We start from the raw sequence: 19,449 nt of genomic DNA, 5'->3' as shown, positions 1-19,449 counted from the left end.
ACTTGAATTTGAGATAGGTGATTGTCTAGTTTTTCATATGTATTTCATATACTTGTTAAATTGCTTCATGATATACATGTGTGTATATGAATATGGAAACATGCTAGATTATGTGTGAAATGATCAATTGCTGGCCTTTTTTGTGATGAACTTGTTCTTGGTGATATAAATACTATAAATACTGAATATATTCGTGATTGTGGTATGCTTAGATCACGTGTCACATTCTGACACATATTTGGATCGGGTGTAACTTTTCGTCATATAATTGGATCGTGTGTCACATTCCGTCACATATTTAGATCGGGTGTCACATTCCGACACAAAGTTGATTAATTATAAGTCCCTTGAGAGGACCCTTGTGTGAAATTATAGCATGTGGAAGATATTGAGGTATGATATTGCTGAATATAGTTAAACTTGAGATTCGTTGATTTATTCTGTATATGTATATGCCTATTGTATGAAATTTACTTGTTTATGATCCGCTTTCTGGCTAATCGCGTGATCCTATCAGGTCATCATTATTTTTGTGTACTGATACTACTCTTGCTCTATCTTTTATTGAGACAGGATATATTCAGTCGACTGTGGAGAGACCTTAGTTAGAAAAATGAGTTTGTTCGAGTTCAAGGGTGAGTTATTTGTTTCAAGCTGCCATGGACTCTTCTATATTCTAGTCCCTTTTCCAGGACAAAGATTCCAGACACTGTTTTAGTACAATGACTTGGTTTTTGGGAGTGTTTCCCTTTTTATATTGACTGTTAGAGTTTTGGTACGGATGACTTTCAGTTCCTAGGATGTTTCCGCATTTCATTGTTATTAAAATTGTTGGCTGAGTTTATGGGAACTCAATTCCTACTTCCGCAAGTCTTTAATTGTTATCTCTTAAGTTTGATAAGTTAGGCTGTAAAAATGGTTCTCTCACTAGAGGGTTATTGTGGGTGCCAGTTATGGCGGGTCGGGGTTGTGACAACAACCTTTGAGTTTAACGCTCGAATTGATAGCCTTCGATCAAGAATGAAACAAATGCGTCATGAGTTTAATGACGCTCATATCGATACATTTCGAAACCGTGTAAAACAGTCCAAAAATTGATAAATTTTTGAAAAGGGTCAAATCAGAAATTTGATTGCAAAAATACGTTCTACTAGTAATAATGAACCCATGGTTGAAAAACCCATAAAGATAGAGTACATAACAAGTTAGAAATCACCACCACCACCAACAACAACAACAACAACCCAGTAAAATCCCACAACGTAGGGTCTGGGGAGGGTAAAGTGTACGCAGACCTTACTCCTACCATGGTAGGATGGTTGTTTCCGAGAGACCCTCGGCTCAAAAGAAGCATAAAAAGAAGTCAGATAAGGCTAAGAATTTTAAAGCGATATGGAAAAACAAATAACGAATAACGCAAATAACGAAAGCAACACAGATAAAATAGAGTAATCAAAGTATAGAAAGTAATAGAGAGATAATAATAAAAGTCAAAGCACAAGAAATTATTGTGCGCTAATGCGTCTACTAATACGGAAGAATAACGAGACTATGCACTAGCTTTCTACCCTAATATGGGTCCTCCACACGCTCCTATCTAAGCTCATGTCCTCGTTAAGCTGTAACTGCGCCATGTCCTATCTAATCACCTCTCCCCAATATTTATTTGGCCTACCTCTACCTCTTCTAAAACTATCCATGGCCAACCTCTTACACCTACACACTGGGGCATCTGTGTCTCTCCTCTTCACATGCCCAAACTATCTCAGTCGCATTTCCCGCATCTTGTCTTTTATCGAGGTCACTCCTACCTTATCCTGAATAGCCTCATTTCTAATCCTATCACTCTTGGTATACCCACACATCCATCTCAACATTCTCATCTCAGTTACTTTCATTTTTTGAACGTGAGAAACCTTAACTAGCCAACACTCCACCCCATATAATATAGCCGGTCTAACCACCACTTTCTAAAACTTACCCTTAAGTTTTGGTGGCACCTTCTTGTCACATAGTACACCGGAAGCGAGCCTCTATTTCATCAACCCTACCCAAATATGATGCGTGACATCCTCGTCAATCTCCCTGATGCATTTCATGATAGACCCAAGGTATTTGAAACTACTTTTCTTTTGGATGGCCTGGTCACCAAGCCTAACTTCCGCGCCAACCTCCTGAGGTATCTCACTGAACTTGCACTCTAAGTACTCTGTCTTGGTCCTACTCGGCTTAAACCCTTTAGACTCTAAGGTATGTCTCCAATCCTCCAGCCTAGCGTTAACTCCGCTATAAGTCTCATCGATTAGTACTATGTCATCCATAAAAATCATACACCATGGCACCTCACCTTGAATTTGTCGCGTCAATCCATCCATCACCAAGGCAAATACAAATGGACTAAGGGCTGATCCTTGATGCAACTCCATCACAACTGGGAAGTGTTCTGAGTCCCATCCTACTGTCCTTACCCTAGTTTTGGCTCCCTCATGCGTTTCCTTGATCACCCTAATGTACTCCACAGGTATACCTTTAGCCTCCAAATATCTCCATAGTATCTCTCGTGGAACTTTATCGTAAGCCTTTTTTAGATCGATGAATACCATATGCAAGTCCCTCTTCCTCTTCTTATACTGCTCCACCAGTCTCCTAATAAGATACATGGCTTCTGTAAATGAGCATCCCGGCATAAATCCGAACTGGTTCTCTGAAATAGACACACCTCTTCTAACCCTTATCTCTACCACTCTTTCCCACACTTTCAGAGTATGGCTTAGAAGCTTGATACCTCTATAGTTGTTGCAGCTCTAGATATCCCCCTTGTTTTTGTATAAATGGATCATTACGCTCTACCTCCATTCTGTGGGCATTATTTCCATCTTAAAGATGATATTAAATAACCTAGTTAGTCACTCCAAACCTATCGAGCTCGCGCTCTTCAAAAATTCTCCAAGAATCTTGTCAGGTCTGGTCGCTCTCCCCAAGTGCATCCTACGCACAGCACCCTTAATCTTTTCGACCGCAATCCTCCTACAACACCCAAAATCATGAAGCCTCCCTGTATGTTCCAAATCTCCCAACACAATCTCTCTGTCCCCTTCTTCATTCAAGATTTTATGGAAGTACGACTGCTATCTCTGTTTAATGAGGGTCTTCTCTACCAATATTTTTCCATGCTCGTCCTTAATACACTTCACTTGATCCATATCGCGTGCCCTTCTCTCCCATGCCTTGGATAGCTTGAAGTATTTCCTATCCCCGCCTTTCTCTTCTAGTTCAGTATAAAGGCATTCAAAAGCTTTGTTTTTTCCGTTGAGACTGCCGACTTCGCCTCATTCCTCGCTATCTTATAAAGTTCCCTATTTTTCCACTTCTCCACCTCATCCTTTCTTTCTATCAGCTTCGTATACGCTATTTTCTTTGCTTTCACCTTTCCTTGCACTTCTCCATTCCACCACCAGTCCCCTCGGTGCCATCCACGATGACCTATCGAGACTCCTAAAACTTCCATTGTTACAACCCTAATACAACTAGTTGTCCTATCCCACATAGTGTTCACATCCCCACTACTATCCCAGGCCCTCATATCCTTCAATTTCTCTCCCATCTCCAGGGCACTAGCCATGGTCAAATTCCTCCATCTGATCCTAGGTCGGTCATCCCCGACCCTCTTCTTCCTCATCATCTTGATCCCTAAATCCATCACCAAGAGCTTATATCGGTTCGTAAGGTTATCAATCGGAATGACCTTACAGTCTTGTACAGACCTTTATATTCCTTCCTAATGAGTAAAACGTTTATCTGAATCTTAACCACCGCACTCCGGAAGGTTATCAAGTGGTCCTCCTTCTTTGGGAAACTCAAATTGGCTATCACCAATCGAAAAGCTCTTGTGAAATTCAAAAGTGAAACTCCTCCTCCATTTCTGTCCCCAAAGCCAAGCCTCCATGTACATCATCATACCCTCCCAAAATAGACACGATGTGCCTATTGAAATACCCCCCATGAAAAGTTTCTTAGTAGGCGGTATGTCTCCCACTAACTCGTCCAAATCCTCCAAAAAGCGCCTCTTATCCTCCTCTCCTAAGCCCGCTTGCGACGCATAAGCACTAATAATGTTCAACGTGATCCCTTTAACAACCACCTTTATCGATATCATCCTATCAGTGACTCTCCTAACCTCCACCACTTGATCCCTTAAATTACTGTCTACTAAAATGCCTACCCTATTCCTATACTTCAATCTACCAGAGAACCAAAGCTTATACCCGTCTACCTCCTTAACTTTAGAACCTACCCATTTGGTCTCTTGTACACAAGCTATATTAATCTTCCTCTTCTTTAGAATCTTAACTAGCTCTATGGATTTTCCCGTCAACGTCCCAATGTTCTAAGAACCTACTCTCAGTCTAGACATTTTTTTAACCCACTTACCCCTCCCTACCCTCATCCCCATCCCCGTTCTTGAGCGAGAACATGACTCTAGTCTACCATCACTATCCAAAGCCACGAAAACACATATGAACTAATAAAATATTCAAGGTTTAAAGTCAACAAAATATAACTATAATTGTTTGAGCAAATAATAGATTTAGAAAGATATGGGAACCGGAGGTACCAACTCCAGTTGAAATAAACCTGGTTGCCGCCGAAAAATACTGTTTAATGAAGCAATATTTCATTGATAAATTTCGTCAAACACCTTCAAGGCAAACTCGATTTCACCGGAAAAGATGGAATTCTCCGCAGATAGAGATGAAGAGAGATTGCGTCCTTAAATTTACTAGAAGTAGATACAAAATTTGGGCTAAATGCGGGTCAGGTTCAGCAATGGAGATGAAATGATGGAGAAGACGGAGGGGACAGATGATGACAGCGAAGGTAAGACAAGAATATGAACTTTAAAATCCAAATTTCGAAAGCTTCCACAGTAAAAAGTTTTAAAATTTTCTTAAAATCCAAAGAATCTGACTTGAGAAAACGAAATCCAAACTTCAAAAGCTTCTACCGCAAAAAGTTGCAAACTTTTCTTAAAATCCAAGAATCTGTCGTAATTTCCAAATCCAAGCTTAGAAGAACGATGGACAAACCGCAGTGTTATTATTTTTATTTTTTTACTATTCAAAAAAGGTGTTCAAATTTTGAATCGTTAGAAATCACCAATTTCCTTAAATTCGGATTAGGGAAGAAATAAGAAGTTTTGGAGTTTGAAACTAAAGTTTAGGAGTTAAAATCATCAAATAATTAATCAAAAAGTAAGGTTTAGGTTAAAACAAATCACTTACCCAAAGATTTTACTCAAAAATCTCTTTTGAAAATCACCCCAAGAAGCTCAAGAACTCAAATATGGTGAAAATGGAATTTCTCCCGAAGTTGAACATTGTTCAGGCAAGAATTATGCATCGCGATCGTGAGCCACTAACTCTCGCAATAGAGAAAGACACGAGATGGAATAACCCATCATGATCCCAAACCACCCCTCGCAATCGCAAAGACTATTTACCTGGCTCATCATGATTGCATGGCCTAAGGTCATGATCTCGATGAACAAAAATGTTTGCACCATAAACCAGCAAAATCCCAAGCTCACATTCTCCGATCAGAACCTCAGGATTCGTTCGGAATCCCCCAAACCTTATATACACTTCTACTAAATTCGATATTTTGGACTCAATGGAACTATAAGAATTCGAATTCGAGGTCTCCTTGAGCCAAAACCCGATAAATCGCAACTAAACTAGTTTCGGATTTGAAATACCCAAAATACCCTCGGAATCTCTAAAAATTACAACAAACTCATTTCTAGCATTAGAATCACTCCCTGAAACTATTAGAATCATTAGAAATCTAATACGAGTCTCCAAACTTGATTTATTGACCAAACTTAGCTCATTTAAAACCTCACCTTTCAACTTAAGACCTCAAATTCATATATCAACCCCAAATCTATTTCCCTTGACTCTCCTAGACCAATTTTCACATTTCAAGGCTAATAAAACTGACAGAATCCCGTTTTGAGACCCGTAGCTCAGTTTGGTATCGAAAATCACCTTTTAACATCTTAACTCTATAAAACTCAAGAATTTGCCCACTTCACCAACTATTAAGCCTTTAACACATTCAACCACACAAACTAAATGAATAACACTCGGGGGCACAAATGATAGGGGTAAAATGATAATTTCACATAAAGTTTTGAAAATGACCCTCAAGGTCATTACAACAAGTGTGATTCCTATTCATTATGGTTGTGATTGTGATATGCGATTTCCTATTGAATCGGATACCACGCCGATACATTTGAAATGGGTACCATGCCAGTACATTTGGATTGGGTACAATTCTGGTACATTTAGAATGAGTACCACACCGGTATACTAACTCTGGGAATGGGTATCATGCCAGTACACTAACAAATTAGGTATGGGTTCCATGAGAGGACAACATTTAGTTGTAGTATTCTGATTGATTATGCTCATTGTGTATAATGATTCAAATATAAGGACCGGGAGTCCAGTATTTTTATAACTGTGATGTGATTGTGTATTATTTGCTTAACTAAGTTGTGGTTTCTTGTTCATATATCATTTACTGAAAAAGGTCGTGTGATCCTACCAGTACATTATGATTGTGTATTGATACTTTACTTGCTCTTTCTTTGTTGAGTACAAGGCATATTTAGGCGGTTGTTGAGAGACCTCAGTTGAGAGATACTTGATCGTTCGAATTCAAGGGTAAACCAAACCTTTCAGGCTGTCGTGGATTCCTCTTGGTTCTTAGTTCTTTCTTTTCGGACTCAAATCATCTTAGACTCTTTAGCTATTAGTTTTTTGTTTTCTGGTTTGGGGTTGCATCTCCACTATTCTAGACTTTGTTAGAGTTTTGGTTCAATGAACTTCAGATTTTAGGGGGAGGGGGTTTATTTTCCCAAAAAAATTGATAACTACTTGAGTTTAAGGAACTCAAGCTTTTACCTATTTAAACTATTTTACTCTTCAAAATTGTATGACTTGTTTATGAAAATTGCGTTGTTGGGTTAGTTTGGGCTTGGTAAATGGTTCTCCCACCATAGGACTAGTGTGCGTATCACTGATGGCGAGTCAGGATCGTTACATATTAGATTGAAATCTAAAAGATCCATAAGTTACAAGAGAAGAAACTATCCCAAAAGACAATATTAATTAAACTATGTCTACCCAAATCTTCTTACTTGCATTAACAAAACACAAAATAAAACATAACGCATCACAAGGCGACATTTATTTTACATTCAAAAGAAATTCTTAAATTTCTCTTGCCAACTCAATTTGGGCCTCTGCCTCCAGTATTGTCTGAAAAATAAACAGAACAAAAAAATCAATCAAAAAAAGGAATATGTGTGTGTGTGAAAGTGAAATATAATTTAATATTGCTTACTGAAATTCGGATTCAACTTTATAAGGCGTAAGAAAGGATCGACCGGTAGACCATTCTGAGCATATCTTGGATCATATGGATTGTTATAAATTGATCTGCATCAGTATTGGACCATTCTGTTAAATTTTGTTATTTAATGCATTAAGAATAAATTATAATTCAAGCACCCGCATATCCAACGGAATAATAAAAAAATATACATATAAAATGGAACAGAAATATATATGATTATGTTATCTGTGGATCTCTCGCTGGGTCAGTACTCTATGGAGGATTTGGATATTGATGGTTCTCCATATATCCATTGGCAATGGCTTCTACCTACATTCATTTCATGAAATAATATAAAATAATAAAGATATGTTACTATGTATTTTGGAACAATTACGCAAACTAAAATCTTATATTAAGATAATTATTTGCATAAATTAATTTTGTAAACTACTAATGTAAATTAGGGATTCGGTATATACTCCTGAATGTGAAGATCCTGCAGGAAATAATCTTGGCATTCTTCCTCGCGGGTAGCTTGCCTGCATTTATGATTTTAAATATATTAATTTGTTAGTAATAATTTTTGAACTTATATCCTTAAATATGCAGTAATATTTATGTGATTATACAAGATACTAATTAAGGATAAAATAAAAAAATTAAAGTTAATTAATACGTTATTTTTCTGGATGAACTAATAATAAAATAGTGTCACATAAATTAACATAATAAAAAAAGAGAAACGAAGAAAAAATATATTTGATCATCGTACTCTAGAACCAGGAGCTCTGACGGAAGGAATGATAGTCATATCATAGTCCACATTGTATCCCTGCTAATGAAAACAACAAATATATATAATTTAAATATTGAATTAGCATTACTAATTAAAGGGAAATAAATATATGTAATTATAACTTCTTCATAGTCACTTAGATGTAAAATCAATAAATTAAAAACCCTTTTATTCCTTCTTAATTGTCTCTTCTCAAGACTACTTATTTAGACAATTTTAAACAGAAGAATGATAAGATTTCTAAAGAAAATACCTGTGGAGGTAAGTTTTGCCCCATATTAAGGGAGGGTTCATGAACAGGAATAAACATAGGCCTGGCAAAAAAATGAATATTTTTAAAAAATATGAAGATAAATAAAATTAAATAAAAATACGAGAAAATATGCATTAATTATTCATAGAAGTTGAGTGTAGATTATTACCCACTTCATTTCTTTCAGTTGTTATTTTCACATTTCGAGTGCAAATTTTATTAATTTCTAAAAATTAAATTAGATTAAATTAATTTTAAATTTTTTAAAATACAATGTAATCACCCATAAACTATAAAACAAGTGCTATAATTTACAACTCATCTCATATTAATATGGTGATAGAGTATATCTTAAAATATTGGTCAATGATATTTAAAAAGTGAAACAAGATAACTATTTTGAAACTTTTAATCCATGTATTGCTAATATTCTTATTTTTACTCTATATTTTACTGTACATAAAATCATACATAGATTCTTGATAACTTATACAAGTGTTATTTATCCAGAAAATAGAAATTAACAAATAAATATTGTGTAACTTAATGCTGAATGTCATACCGAAATTAAATTTCCTCAATTTCAACAAAGCATGATATAAATTATTGTTGAACCTAAACAGGGTTTATTTTTTATTTATGAATTAAAAGATAATAATTTTGAAATAAAATATAAAATTATTTTATCTATGTTTGTTTGAATTTTAAATTTTTGAAATTGGCAATTTTGAATTAATTATATCATAATTGTGAGATTTTTTATTTCACCTTCTACACTATATAAGATGTCAGTTTCAAGATGTTCTTACTGGGGTATTTTTTTTTTTAATTGTAAATACATATCTTATTAAGTAAAAAAATTTAAGGTTGGGAATTAACAACAGTAATAAATCCATTAAATTCAAAAAGAGTACCTGAGCTGCACAGAATCATGATAAATAGGAGCTTGGAAAGCCTCCTCATTCTGATTCCCGGAAATATCATTATTTTGAGACCTAAAGTCATACAACATAGAGCAAAATATTAGGATCTAAAAATATAGAGTAATAAATTTGAAAAGAAAAATAAGTTTTATTTTAGTATATAATAGTTAGAGAGCAAATTAAATTAGCTAAAGTAATTGAATTTTATATCATAATCAAACATTAATTGGGATAATCATAGTACTTGAGGAAAATATATATCTCGTGCAAAAAACATTAAGCTTGCATTTGGAAGTGATGCGATATAAAGTTATGGTTTTAAATCACTGTTTGGATATGTGATTTGACATTATAATTTTAAATCTCAAGTTTTTCAAAAAGAATAATTTTGTATGTCAAATCATGATTTTAATTTTTTTAATGTAAAATTTGACTTATAAGTTTATACTTTGTAAAAAAAAAAGATTCATTATTTTAAATTATGCAAAAATAATTCAAGCTCGGTGTAAAGAGATTGTACCATGTAAAATAGTTATATTAAGAAATAAATAATTACTACTACTTTTGACTAGTGTATCTTTATAAAATTTTGTGTATTTAAAAATTTGTAATTATAAATATTTATTTATTAAAAAAATATGGAGATAAGTGATTTATCAATGTGGCATCTTAAGATATTTTGATATCTTATTTTTGAACTGTAATTTGCTCATTTACTAAGATTGTATAAGAATTGATAACAATTTTGATAGTTATAAAAAATATTGGGGTTTTCTTGTTTATGAAAATAATATAATTTAAAAAATCCAAATTGCAAAACTTCAACTTCATATCAATCTGATTTCATATCGCATGTCTAAATGGACCCTAAAAAGTAACAACAATAAAAATTAGTTGAATTATATTAAATGGACTTTGGTTCTAACTCAATTCCAACTCAAAGAGATAGGATTGTTCAAATCATATTAAGGAAATCTAAAATCCTTTCTACGATGTGAGATTCTTTCCATTTATTATCCTGACCCACAATCATAGCGTATGATTTCTAGAAAAATAAGCCATATATGACATAATTAAGGGAGGGGGGGGATTTAAAAAGAAAAACTAACACTAGGATTATGTTCACCTAAAATATCAAAAAATAACAACAAAAATAGTGAAACAAATAAATTAGATTAAAGTAAATCTTACATGGTGGCACAAAGTTTGATGTGATATCAATCTCCAATACTCCTCCTGAAGAGAAAACAAAAAAGAAACTAAAAATAAAATATAATGGAAGAACTAACTACGAAGAGAAGTTACAACAAAATTGTTCATCAACACCAATAAATTTAATAGAAGAAACAAAGTCTTCTATTAATAAAATTTGGTGAAGTTGATGAAGTTTTGGTGTTATCAAGAGAGAACTAAACATGTTTGTATTTTACTATTTAATTGGATGATAACATAAGAATTTATTCATCTTTTAGCATCTCCAGCATCAAATACATATTATACATTTGCAACATATCTACCTGAGTTAACACAAACTGAAAGACAACACAAACTCCAATAAGCTGCTTTATATAAATAAACAAATCTCCTTGCAAAAAAAAAAAAAAAAATAGGTGTGAAAAAGAGGAGAAGAAATGGCTAATATATAAAACTATGTAACACTCAAATAATATGACAAAATGGGTGGTTAAACAAACAAAGCTTAAAGTAGAAAATCCTAATACTTAGAATGGTAAATACAATACTTATATTCCTCTCGATAATTACACCAAATTAATTAAGTGCAAATTAAACTAGTATTTTACATACACATTTATTGTTTAATATGATCAACGGATATATATTTTAAGTTTTATTTTCGACTGTTAAGGCTAATTAATTAATTCAACGTATACACTAAGTATGAATAAATATCTACCTTTCTAAAATACATGTGCACACTTTATATCTATTCGAAGTACAATAAGGGTTGATGAAATGACATTACAAAGGTTTTTTTTTATTCTTTAAATAATTAAGGCAATCTTTTAAGCCTAAGTTCTATTCAATAATAATAATAATTAAAAAAAAATACATTTAGTACCATTCAAAATTAAATAATATATATTAATTTGCTTAGAAATCACACCGTATGTCATTTCACGTGAGTGATAACTCCCTTTACTGATGTTGTTTTCTAGTAAAAATATCTCTTAATATAAAATTATCATTTTCTATTTAAACTAATTATTATTAAAATAAAGCTAAATTTTAATATTGTTTTGTGTGAAGACATCACAAGTTACTTGCTTGAATGGAATCTTAAAATACTATACTTGTTTTGTTTTTGCTTAGTTAATTATGAAATACCACTCCCGTTTTCTAATCCACAAGATTATGGTGAATTTGTGACTAACACTAAAATAGTAAAAAAAGTTTTAGAATTCAAAAAATCGATGGAAATTTAGAATTATATATTTTGTTATTTTAGAGTGTGTTTGATACGAAGGAAAATATTTTTCATAAAAAATATATTTTTAAATATTTATACCCCAAAACAGTAAATACTTATCTTTCTCGATATTTACAATAAATTAATTAAGTGCAACAACTAGTATTTTTCACATATATATAAAACAAATCGAAATTTAATTTTAACTTTCAACTGTTAAGATTAAATTGATTAATGCAACAAAGAAACGACAATCATTGCAGTGTTATAATCAAAGAGTGTGGTGTACTAAATGATGTTGTTTTGTCGTTTTCTTCTTAATCATAAATCTTGAATTCGAGCCATAGATATAAAAATATTCTTTGATAGAGAACATGTTTCCCAAATAGGAATCTACAAAGCACGAATCTTAATTAATGAAGTACCAAACATGGAAAAAAAAATTAAAAAAAACTATTGCAATATTAGATCACAAAAATATTGTGGATTCAAGCCACAACAGAAAAAAAGAATAAAACATTTTCATCATTATTAACTGACACAAAACGGTATTTCCATCAGTAAATATGATGATGATTTGTTTTATTTATATCAGTTTTTTTCATTATTATTTGTGTCAGCTTATTTTTCGTGTCACTTTTGTTTCTAATTATTAATTGTGTCAGTTAATTTCTGTTTTGTTCACGATATTGTCATGATTTAGCTGAAAACATTTTTATGAGAGCCTCTAAATCATTGTCAAATGTCAAAGCGGACTCCCGTTTCCTAATCCACAAGATTATGGTGAATTTGTGACTAACACTAAAATAGTAAAAAAAGTTTAAGAATTCAAAAAATCGATGGAAATTTAGAATTTTATATTTTGTCATTTTAGAGTGTGTTTGGTGCGAAGGAAAATATTTTTCATAAAAAATATATTTTTGAATATTCATACCCCAAAACAGTAAATACTTAGATTAATTATGTACAAAAGCTAGTATTTTTCATATACATATAAAAAAAATCTAAATTTAATCTCAACTTTAAACTGTTAAGATTAAATCGATTAATGCAACAAAGAAGCAATAGTCATTGCAATGTTACTATCAAAGAATGTGGTGTACTAGATGGGGTTATTTTCTTCTTAATCATAGACCTCGAATTCGAGTCTTAGATATAAAAAAATATCCTTGATAGAGAAATTTTTTCTCAAATAGAAATCTACAAAGCATGTATCTTAATTAATGAAGTACCAAACATGGAATTAGAAAAAACTATTGCAGTATTAGATCACAAAAATATTGTGGGTTTAAGTCATGACAACAAAAAAGAACAATCATTATTAACTGACACAAAACAATATCTGGGTCAGTAATTATGATGATGCTTTGCTTTGTTCAATTTGTGTCAGTTTTTTTCATCATTATTTGTGTCAGCTTATTTTTCGTGTCACTTTTATTTTTAATTATTATTTGGTGTCAGTTAATTTATATTTTATTCACGGTATTGTCGTGGTTTAGCCAATAGTAATTTTATGAGAGCCTCTAAATCATTGCCAAATGGTAAAGCGGATCCCATCTATCAGTTTTGCAATCTTATTGAACTTAGCAAAATTTTATATTTCTTCCTTCATTCCTACATTCAAAATTAGTTCTTTTTTTAAAACTAAAAAAAGAGACCAATTTTGAACATGGATATGAATTTCGCAAAGTACAATAAGAAAGCAAAACTGATAGAGAGGACCAACAATTTCTCAAACATGTTCTCCTCATGTGCTAAATTCAATATCATTTGTTGTTATTCTATAAATCAATTAATATGAATCATGGTAATCGTACGTCTCTTTAATTGACATAGTGTATTATATGTACTATTATATCGGTTAATTAGCCATCATAAGCTTTCAAATTACATAATATTCCATGAATAATTCTTAAAATATTTAATGTAAGTCAAAATCTGTCAGCATGATTCTCAATTATTATGTATACTAAACAAAATAACATAAGCATTTTTAAATTCAATTCAAGTAAGTAATTGTCATGTCTTCACATAAAATAACAATTTTTAAATTTAGCTTTATCATAATAATTATGTTAATAATAAATGACAATCTTAGAGTAGAACATATTTTAACTAGAAAACAACATCAATAAAGGAAGTTATCTTGTAGAAATGACAAAAGGTATGGGCAATGTAGTTACGGGGAGAACCCGCTCAAATTCACAAAGCCTAAAACTTATCCACCCCCCCCCCCATGTAGTGTTATTTGATGTTTTTAATCTACCCCTCTCTGCTTACATCCACGCTGACTCACATCGCATAATCCACTCACATAATTTTTTAAATTTTTTTGAGATGTTTAAGTAAATTGATTTTGTTTGCATGAATTGTAACATCTTAAGAGCATTGATCGGTGTGGAAAAGTAACTAAGTTGATTGTCAACAAAAATTTTAATTTAGTACTCATCAAATATTCAATCATGCACTTAGCCAATTATTTTCAAACATGAATTTACAAAGAAGGTAACATTGATTTGTTAATTTTAAGTAGAAATATCTTAACAAATATCATCACAAATAAAAAAGTGATAATACATAAATATGCCCTTTAACTTGACTTTAGTTGACATTTATGTTCTCCAACTTTGGGTGTGCACAGGTAGACACATAAACTTGTATAAAATTAAACAAGTAGAAACATGCATCCTACATGGCATAATACACGATGAATGTCACATAGGATGTGAATTGTCATGTACGTTGCCACATAGGACGCATATGTCTATTTGTTTGACTTTATACAAGTTTAAATGCTCATTTGTGCTCATTCAAAGTTGAACGACACTTTTATGTATTATGGCGCTAAAAAATCACAAACTCCAAAATAATTAAAAAACTGTTATTGAAGTGGAACACTGATGGAGCATCTAAAGAAAATTCTTGTCCTAATTCAACAATATTTTGTATCAGGGATCTTCGTGGTAATTTGATGGTTGCTAAAGTTTTCAGAATTCAAGATACAACCAACATGGTAGTTGAATCTAAAGCTATAAGAGAGAGTCTTAAATACTGTATTGAGCATGAAATTGCTAATATTATTATTGAGACTGGCTCTTTAGCAATGGCACATATTCTCGAGGAAGAGTGGAAAGTGCCATGTAGTGTGGCGATGGAAGTTAGCTTCATCGGGAGATTTAGAAGAGATATATTAGCAAGAATAAAGCATTCCCATAGGCAAAGAAATACTCTTGCTGATTGTTTTTTACAAATCTAAGTTTTCTCTTTTGCGGGTGATTTTCAAATTAATCACTTGAGAAAATTCCTAGTGCAGGAAAAAAGATACTCAATCTAGACAAATATAGTACACCATCCATAAGGAGGCATCTAAAGAAAAATAAAGCAAATAACAGTGTGTTTATCATAGTCCATGATCCTTTACTGGTTACATGCAAATTCTTTATGCTAAGGTAAAATTTTTATATTGATAAGATAAAATTTAAAGTAAATTCAATAGATTTGTGTACTTACTTTTGGTGAGAAGTTGGGGTGTCCATTAATACCAAATCAAAAATTTAGCTTCAGTTGGAAATCACCATTAGCAAGGTGGATCTGCAGAAACCTACAAAAAGATGCAACATAAATACTCTTTGAGTTCATTATGGTATAATCATCCAAACGAAGGCTTATATAGTGGTATTAATACCGATGAGATTCAATCCATTGAGACTTTGTAGGGAAGATAAAAATGCAATGAAATAGAGAAGAGACATAGAGCCTTAACTTTGGTTATAGTATCCGTGGATAGTTGATCTGCACATCTTAAAGGCTAGTGGTAAGCTTTAGAGCAATAGTAGAACTTGTTTCACATGACGGGTTATATTTTCTCATCAAGATCTACACTTATCAGTAGTAGATCTAACTAAGGGATTCGCAATACCCTTGATAATTGGTCCCAGCAGACAAAAAAGGAAGAGTATCTAGTTGAAGAACTAAGCTTAGACCTTCAATTGGTTCAGATGAGTGAAGACGAGGGTTATTCCATCATTGTGTCACCACCTTAAATCCATAAAAGGACTAAGCATTAAAAATCTTTCAAAGCTGGAGGAGGAATTAAAAATCTCACATTGGTTGTATCTTGAATTCACAACATTGGAAGTGTATAAAGATTGAGATATGTGAGGAGCGTGTAAGGAAGAAGCTAAAAGTTTCTGACTGTCGATCTTCTCACTTTCCTAATTTGCTTTTAATTTTATTATTTTCTAACCTTTTCTTATGCTTTTGTTGCTGGATCGGGTAACTTTTGGGCCCGATCATTTGTATATATTCTCTTTGTTTTTATGAATAAATGGGCCTTTCTTGATTAATTGAAAAAATTGTTAATTCCAAAGTACAATCAATAGATCATTAGGAGTGAAACACATGAAGAAAAAATTACTGTCATGACCTAAAAATTAAGGTCGTGATGGCACACATTCTGAACCCAACCTCGATATGTGCCATCATGACCTCAATTTTTGGGTAGTGACAAATTGGAATTAGAGAGTTAGGTTACCGGACTCATAAGCTAAGTAGTAGAGTCTTCAGATCAATATGTAGACGTCCGTACTTATCTTCGAGCAGCTATAAGATACTTATTAGGAGAAGTTCATTTTTTTGATTCCTTCGTGTGAGTTATTCATGTCAATTATTACATACTTCTAATCTATTCCTTCTGCGTAGATGGTGAGGACTAGAGCCAGAGTCACCAAGGGTGAGGCTGTACCTGCTACCTGAGCCCCAGTTCATGGGCGAGGCAGAGGATGCGGTGGAGTCAAAAGATGAGGTCGAGCAAGGGGAGTAGAACCTTCTCATTGACGAACTAAAGATCCATCACCTGATCACGTGTATGAGCATGAGGATGATTATGAGCAGCAAACCGAGGAGTAGAGGCCAGCCTAGCCTCTTGCGGTTCCTGATAGTTCTCTGATGCTTTAGGAGTTACTGGTTAGACTGTTGACTAGATTGGATGGTGCTCCTACCCTTGGTATTTTTCCAGGTAATTTGGGATCTCCTATCGCAGTTGGTACTAAACCACCAACTCAAGGGCCTAATGTTGGATTTCAGACTTTGGGTTCTTTTTCAGTGCTGCTATGTCAGTAGATGAGCAGAAGAGCTTTGAGAGGTTTGTTCGATTGACACCTCCCAGATTTGATGGTATGGTCGGAGAGAGGTCCTATGACGTCTTGACTGAGTGTATTCAACCTAGGTATTATAGAGGCACATGGAGTAGCTTATACCTCTTACCGATTTATAATAATGGCCAAAGAGTGGTGGAGATTGGTTCTTGCTCGTAGGCCTAATGGTTCCCCTATGATGAGTTGGGAGCAGTTTACAGAGGTGTTTATCGAGAGGTTCATGCCATATAGCCTCCGTGATTAGCGTCAAGATAAGTTTGACTGATTGGATTAGGGCTCTCTATCAATAGACCTATTTTGATGTAGGTATTAGTAGACCTATTTTGATGTGGGTAGTGATTATGTGTGTGAGCTTCTTATTGTGCCTATTACTGTTTGTACTCTAGTAGGTGAGTCTTTAGTAGTAGATCGGGTATATCGGGGGTGCTTAGTGATATTTTTGGGTACAAAGACCCATGCAGACTTGATTTTATTAGACATGGTTAATTTTAATGTGATATTAGGTATGGACTGATTATTTCCCTATCATGCTATATTAGATTGTTATGCAAAAATCATGACCTTAGCCTATCTTGGTTTTCCTAGTTTTATATGGAAGGGTATCCGAGTTCGTATCTTAAATAGGAGATCTCATATATTCATTCTTGCTATTTGTTGGATAAGGGTTGCGTGTCTTATTTGGCTCATGTATGTGATCTCACTAAAGAGTCCTCTCCTTTAGTGACCACGAAGGTGGTGAGAGATTTTATGGATGTATTTCCTATAGACTTATCGAGTGGTCCTCCTGACCGTGATATCAATTTTGCGATTGATTTGGAGCTGGGCACCAACCCATCTCTATTTCTCCTTATCGAATGGCTCCAGCAAAACTAAAAGAGTTGAAGGAACAATTAGAAGATTTATTGAAGAAGGGATTTACTCAGCCTAGTATATCATCGTGGGGTGCACCAGTCTTATTTGTAGAAAAGAAGGATGGTACTATGAGGATGTGTATTGACTACTGACAGTTGAACAAGGTCACCATCAAGAACAAGTATCATTTTCCTCATATTGATAATTTATTTGATCAGCTTCAGGGTACATCGGTATTCTCCAAGATTGATTTGAGGTCGAGTTACTATCAGTTGAAAGTTTGGGATTTTTATATCCCAAAAACTGCATTCAGGACTCATTATGGGCATTCTGAGTTTGTGGTTATGTCCTTTGGATTGACAAATGCCCTGGCTGCTTTTATGGAGTTGATAAACTGAGTATTTCGGCCTTATTTAGACTCTTTTTTGATTGTGTTTATTGATGATATCTTGGTTTATTCCAAGAATAAGGCTGATCATGTTAGTCACTTGAAGACCGTACTTTAGAGATTGAGAGAGGAGAAGTTGTATGCAAAATTCTCCAAGTGCGAATTTTGGCTTGAGTCCGCGGCATTCTTGGGTCATCTAGTGGCAAAGGATGGTATAATGGTCGATTCGTCCAAGGTTGTAGCGATTCGTGATTGGGTTAGGCCTACTTCTGTTACTAAGATTTAGAGCTTTATTGGGTTGGCATGTTATTATCATCAGTTTGTTTAGGATTTATCTTCTATTGCAGCCCCCTTGACTAGGCTAACTCAAAAGATCGTGGAATTTTAGTAGACTGATGAGTGTGAGGCAAGCTTTCAAAATCTCAAGGAGTTATTGACGTCAGCACATATTCTAGCCATACCCGAGGAGGGTGTGGCCTTTATTGTATTTTATGATGCCTTGAGAGTCGATATAGGTGGTATATTGATGTAAGAGGGTAGAGTTATAACTTATGCTTTTTGACATTTGAAGATACGTGAGAAGAACTATCCTACCCACGACTTGGAGTTGGCGGCGGTGGTGTTTATTCTGAAGTTGTAGAGGCATTATCTCTATGGTGTGCATTGTGAGGTCTTTACATATCACCATAGCCTTAAGTATATATTTTCTCAGTCAAACCTAAACGTGAGGCAGCGTAGGTGGTTAGAGTTATTGAAAGACTATGACATTACCATTCTTTATCATCCAGGCAAAGCTAATGTGGTAGCGGATGCCCTAAGTCACAAAGAATCTAGTATAGGTAGTTTGGCCTTCCTTAAGGTGGTTAAGAGGCCTTTGTCTTTGTAGGTTCGGTCATTGGCTAGGCAGTTGGTCCAACTTGATATTTCTACAGATTATGGCATTTTGGCCTTTGTAGAGGCTAGATCTACTTTGATAGATTATATTCAGCATATCAGTTTGATGATGACAAGTTGAGGGTCATTCGAGACAAGGTGTTGAGAGGTGAAGCTAAGTCAGCCTCTCTTGATTCGGAGGGAGTTTTAAGGATTAATGGTCGCACTTATGTGCCCAAAGTTGGTGATTGGGCATATATGATATTGGAGAAAGCTCATTGTTCTAAGTATTTCATTCACCCGAGAGCAGCCGAGATGTTTCATGACTTAAAACAACACTATTTTGGTGGTGTAGTTTGAAGAGAGACATTGT

General features: G+C 33.8%; 1 long non-coding RNA gene across 1 annotated transcript; it reads right to left on the bottom strand.

Annotated features, from left to right (window-relative positions):
- Positions 1–7,883: 7,883 nt before the first annotated feature.
- LOC129881548 (uncharacterized) lies at positions 7,884–10,640 on the bottom strand. The gene is made up of 4 exons (XR_008765608.1): positions 10,571–10,640; positions 8,457–8,517; positions 8,180–8,239; positions 7,884–7,946 (listed from the first exon to the last, which is right to left on the bottom strand). It is a non-coding gene; the product is annotated as an uncharacterized LOC129881548 (long non-coding RNA).
- Between the last annotated feature and the right edge of the window lie 8,809 nt (positions 10,641–19,449).

Source organism: Solanum dulcamara, chromosome 3 (assembly GCF_947179165.1).
Source record: "Solanum dulcamara chromosome 3, daSolDulc1.2, whole genome shotgun sequence".
NCBI classification, from domain to species: domain Eukaryota; kingdom Viridiplantae; phylum Streptophyta; class Magnoliopsida; order Solanales; family Solanaceae; genus Solanum; species Solanum dulcamara.
The sequence above is the reverse complement of the archived record's forward strand: the minus strand, read 5'-3'. Positions and strand labels throughout refer to the sequence as shown.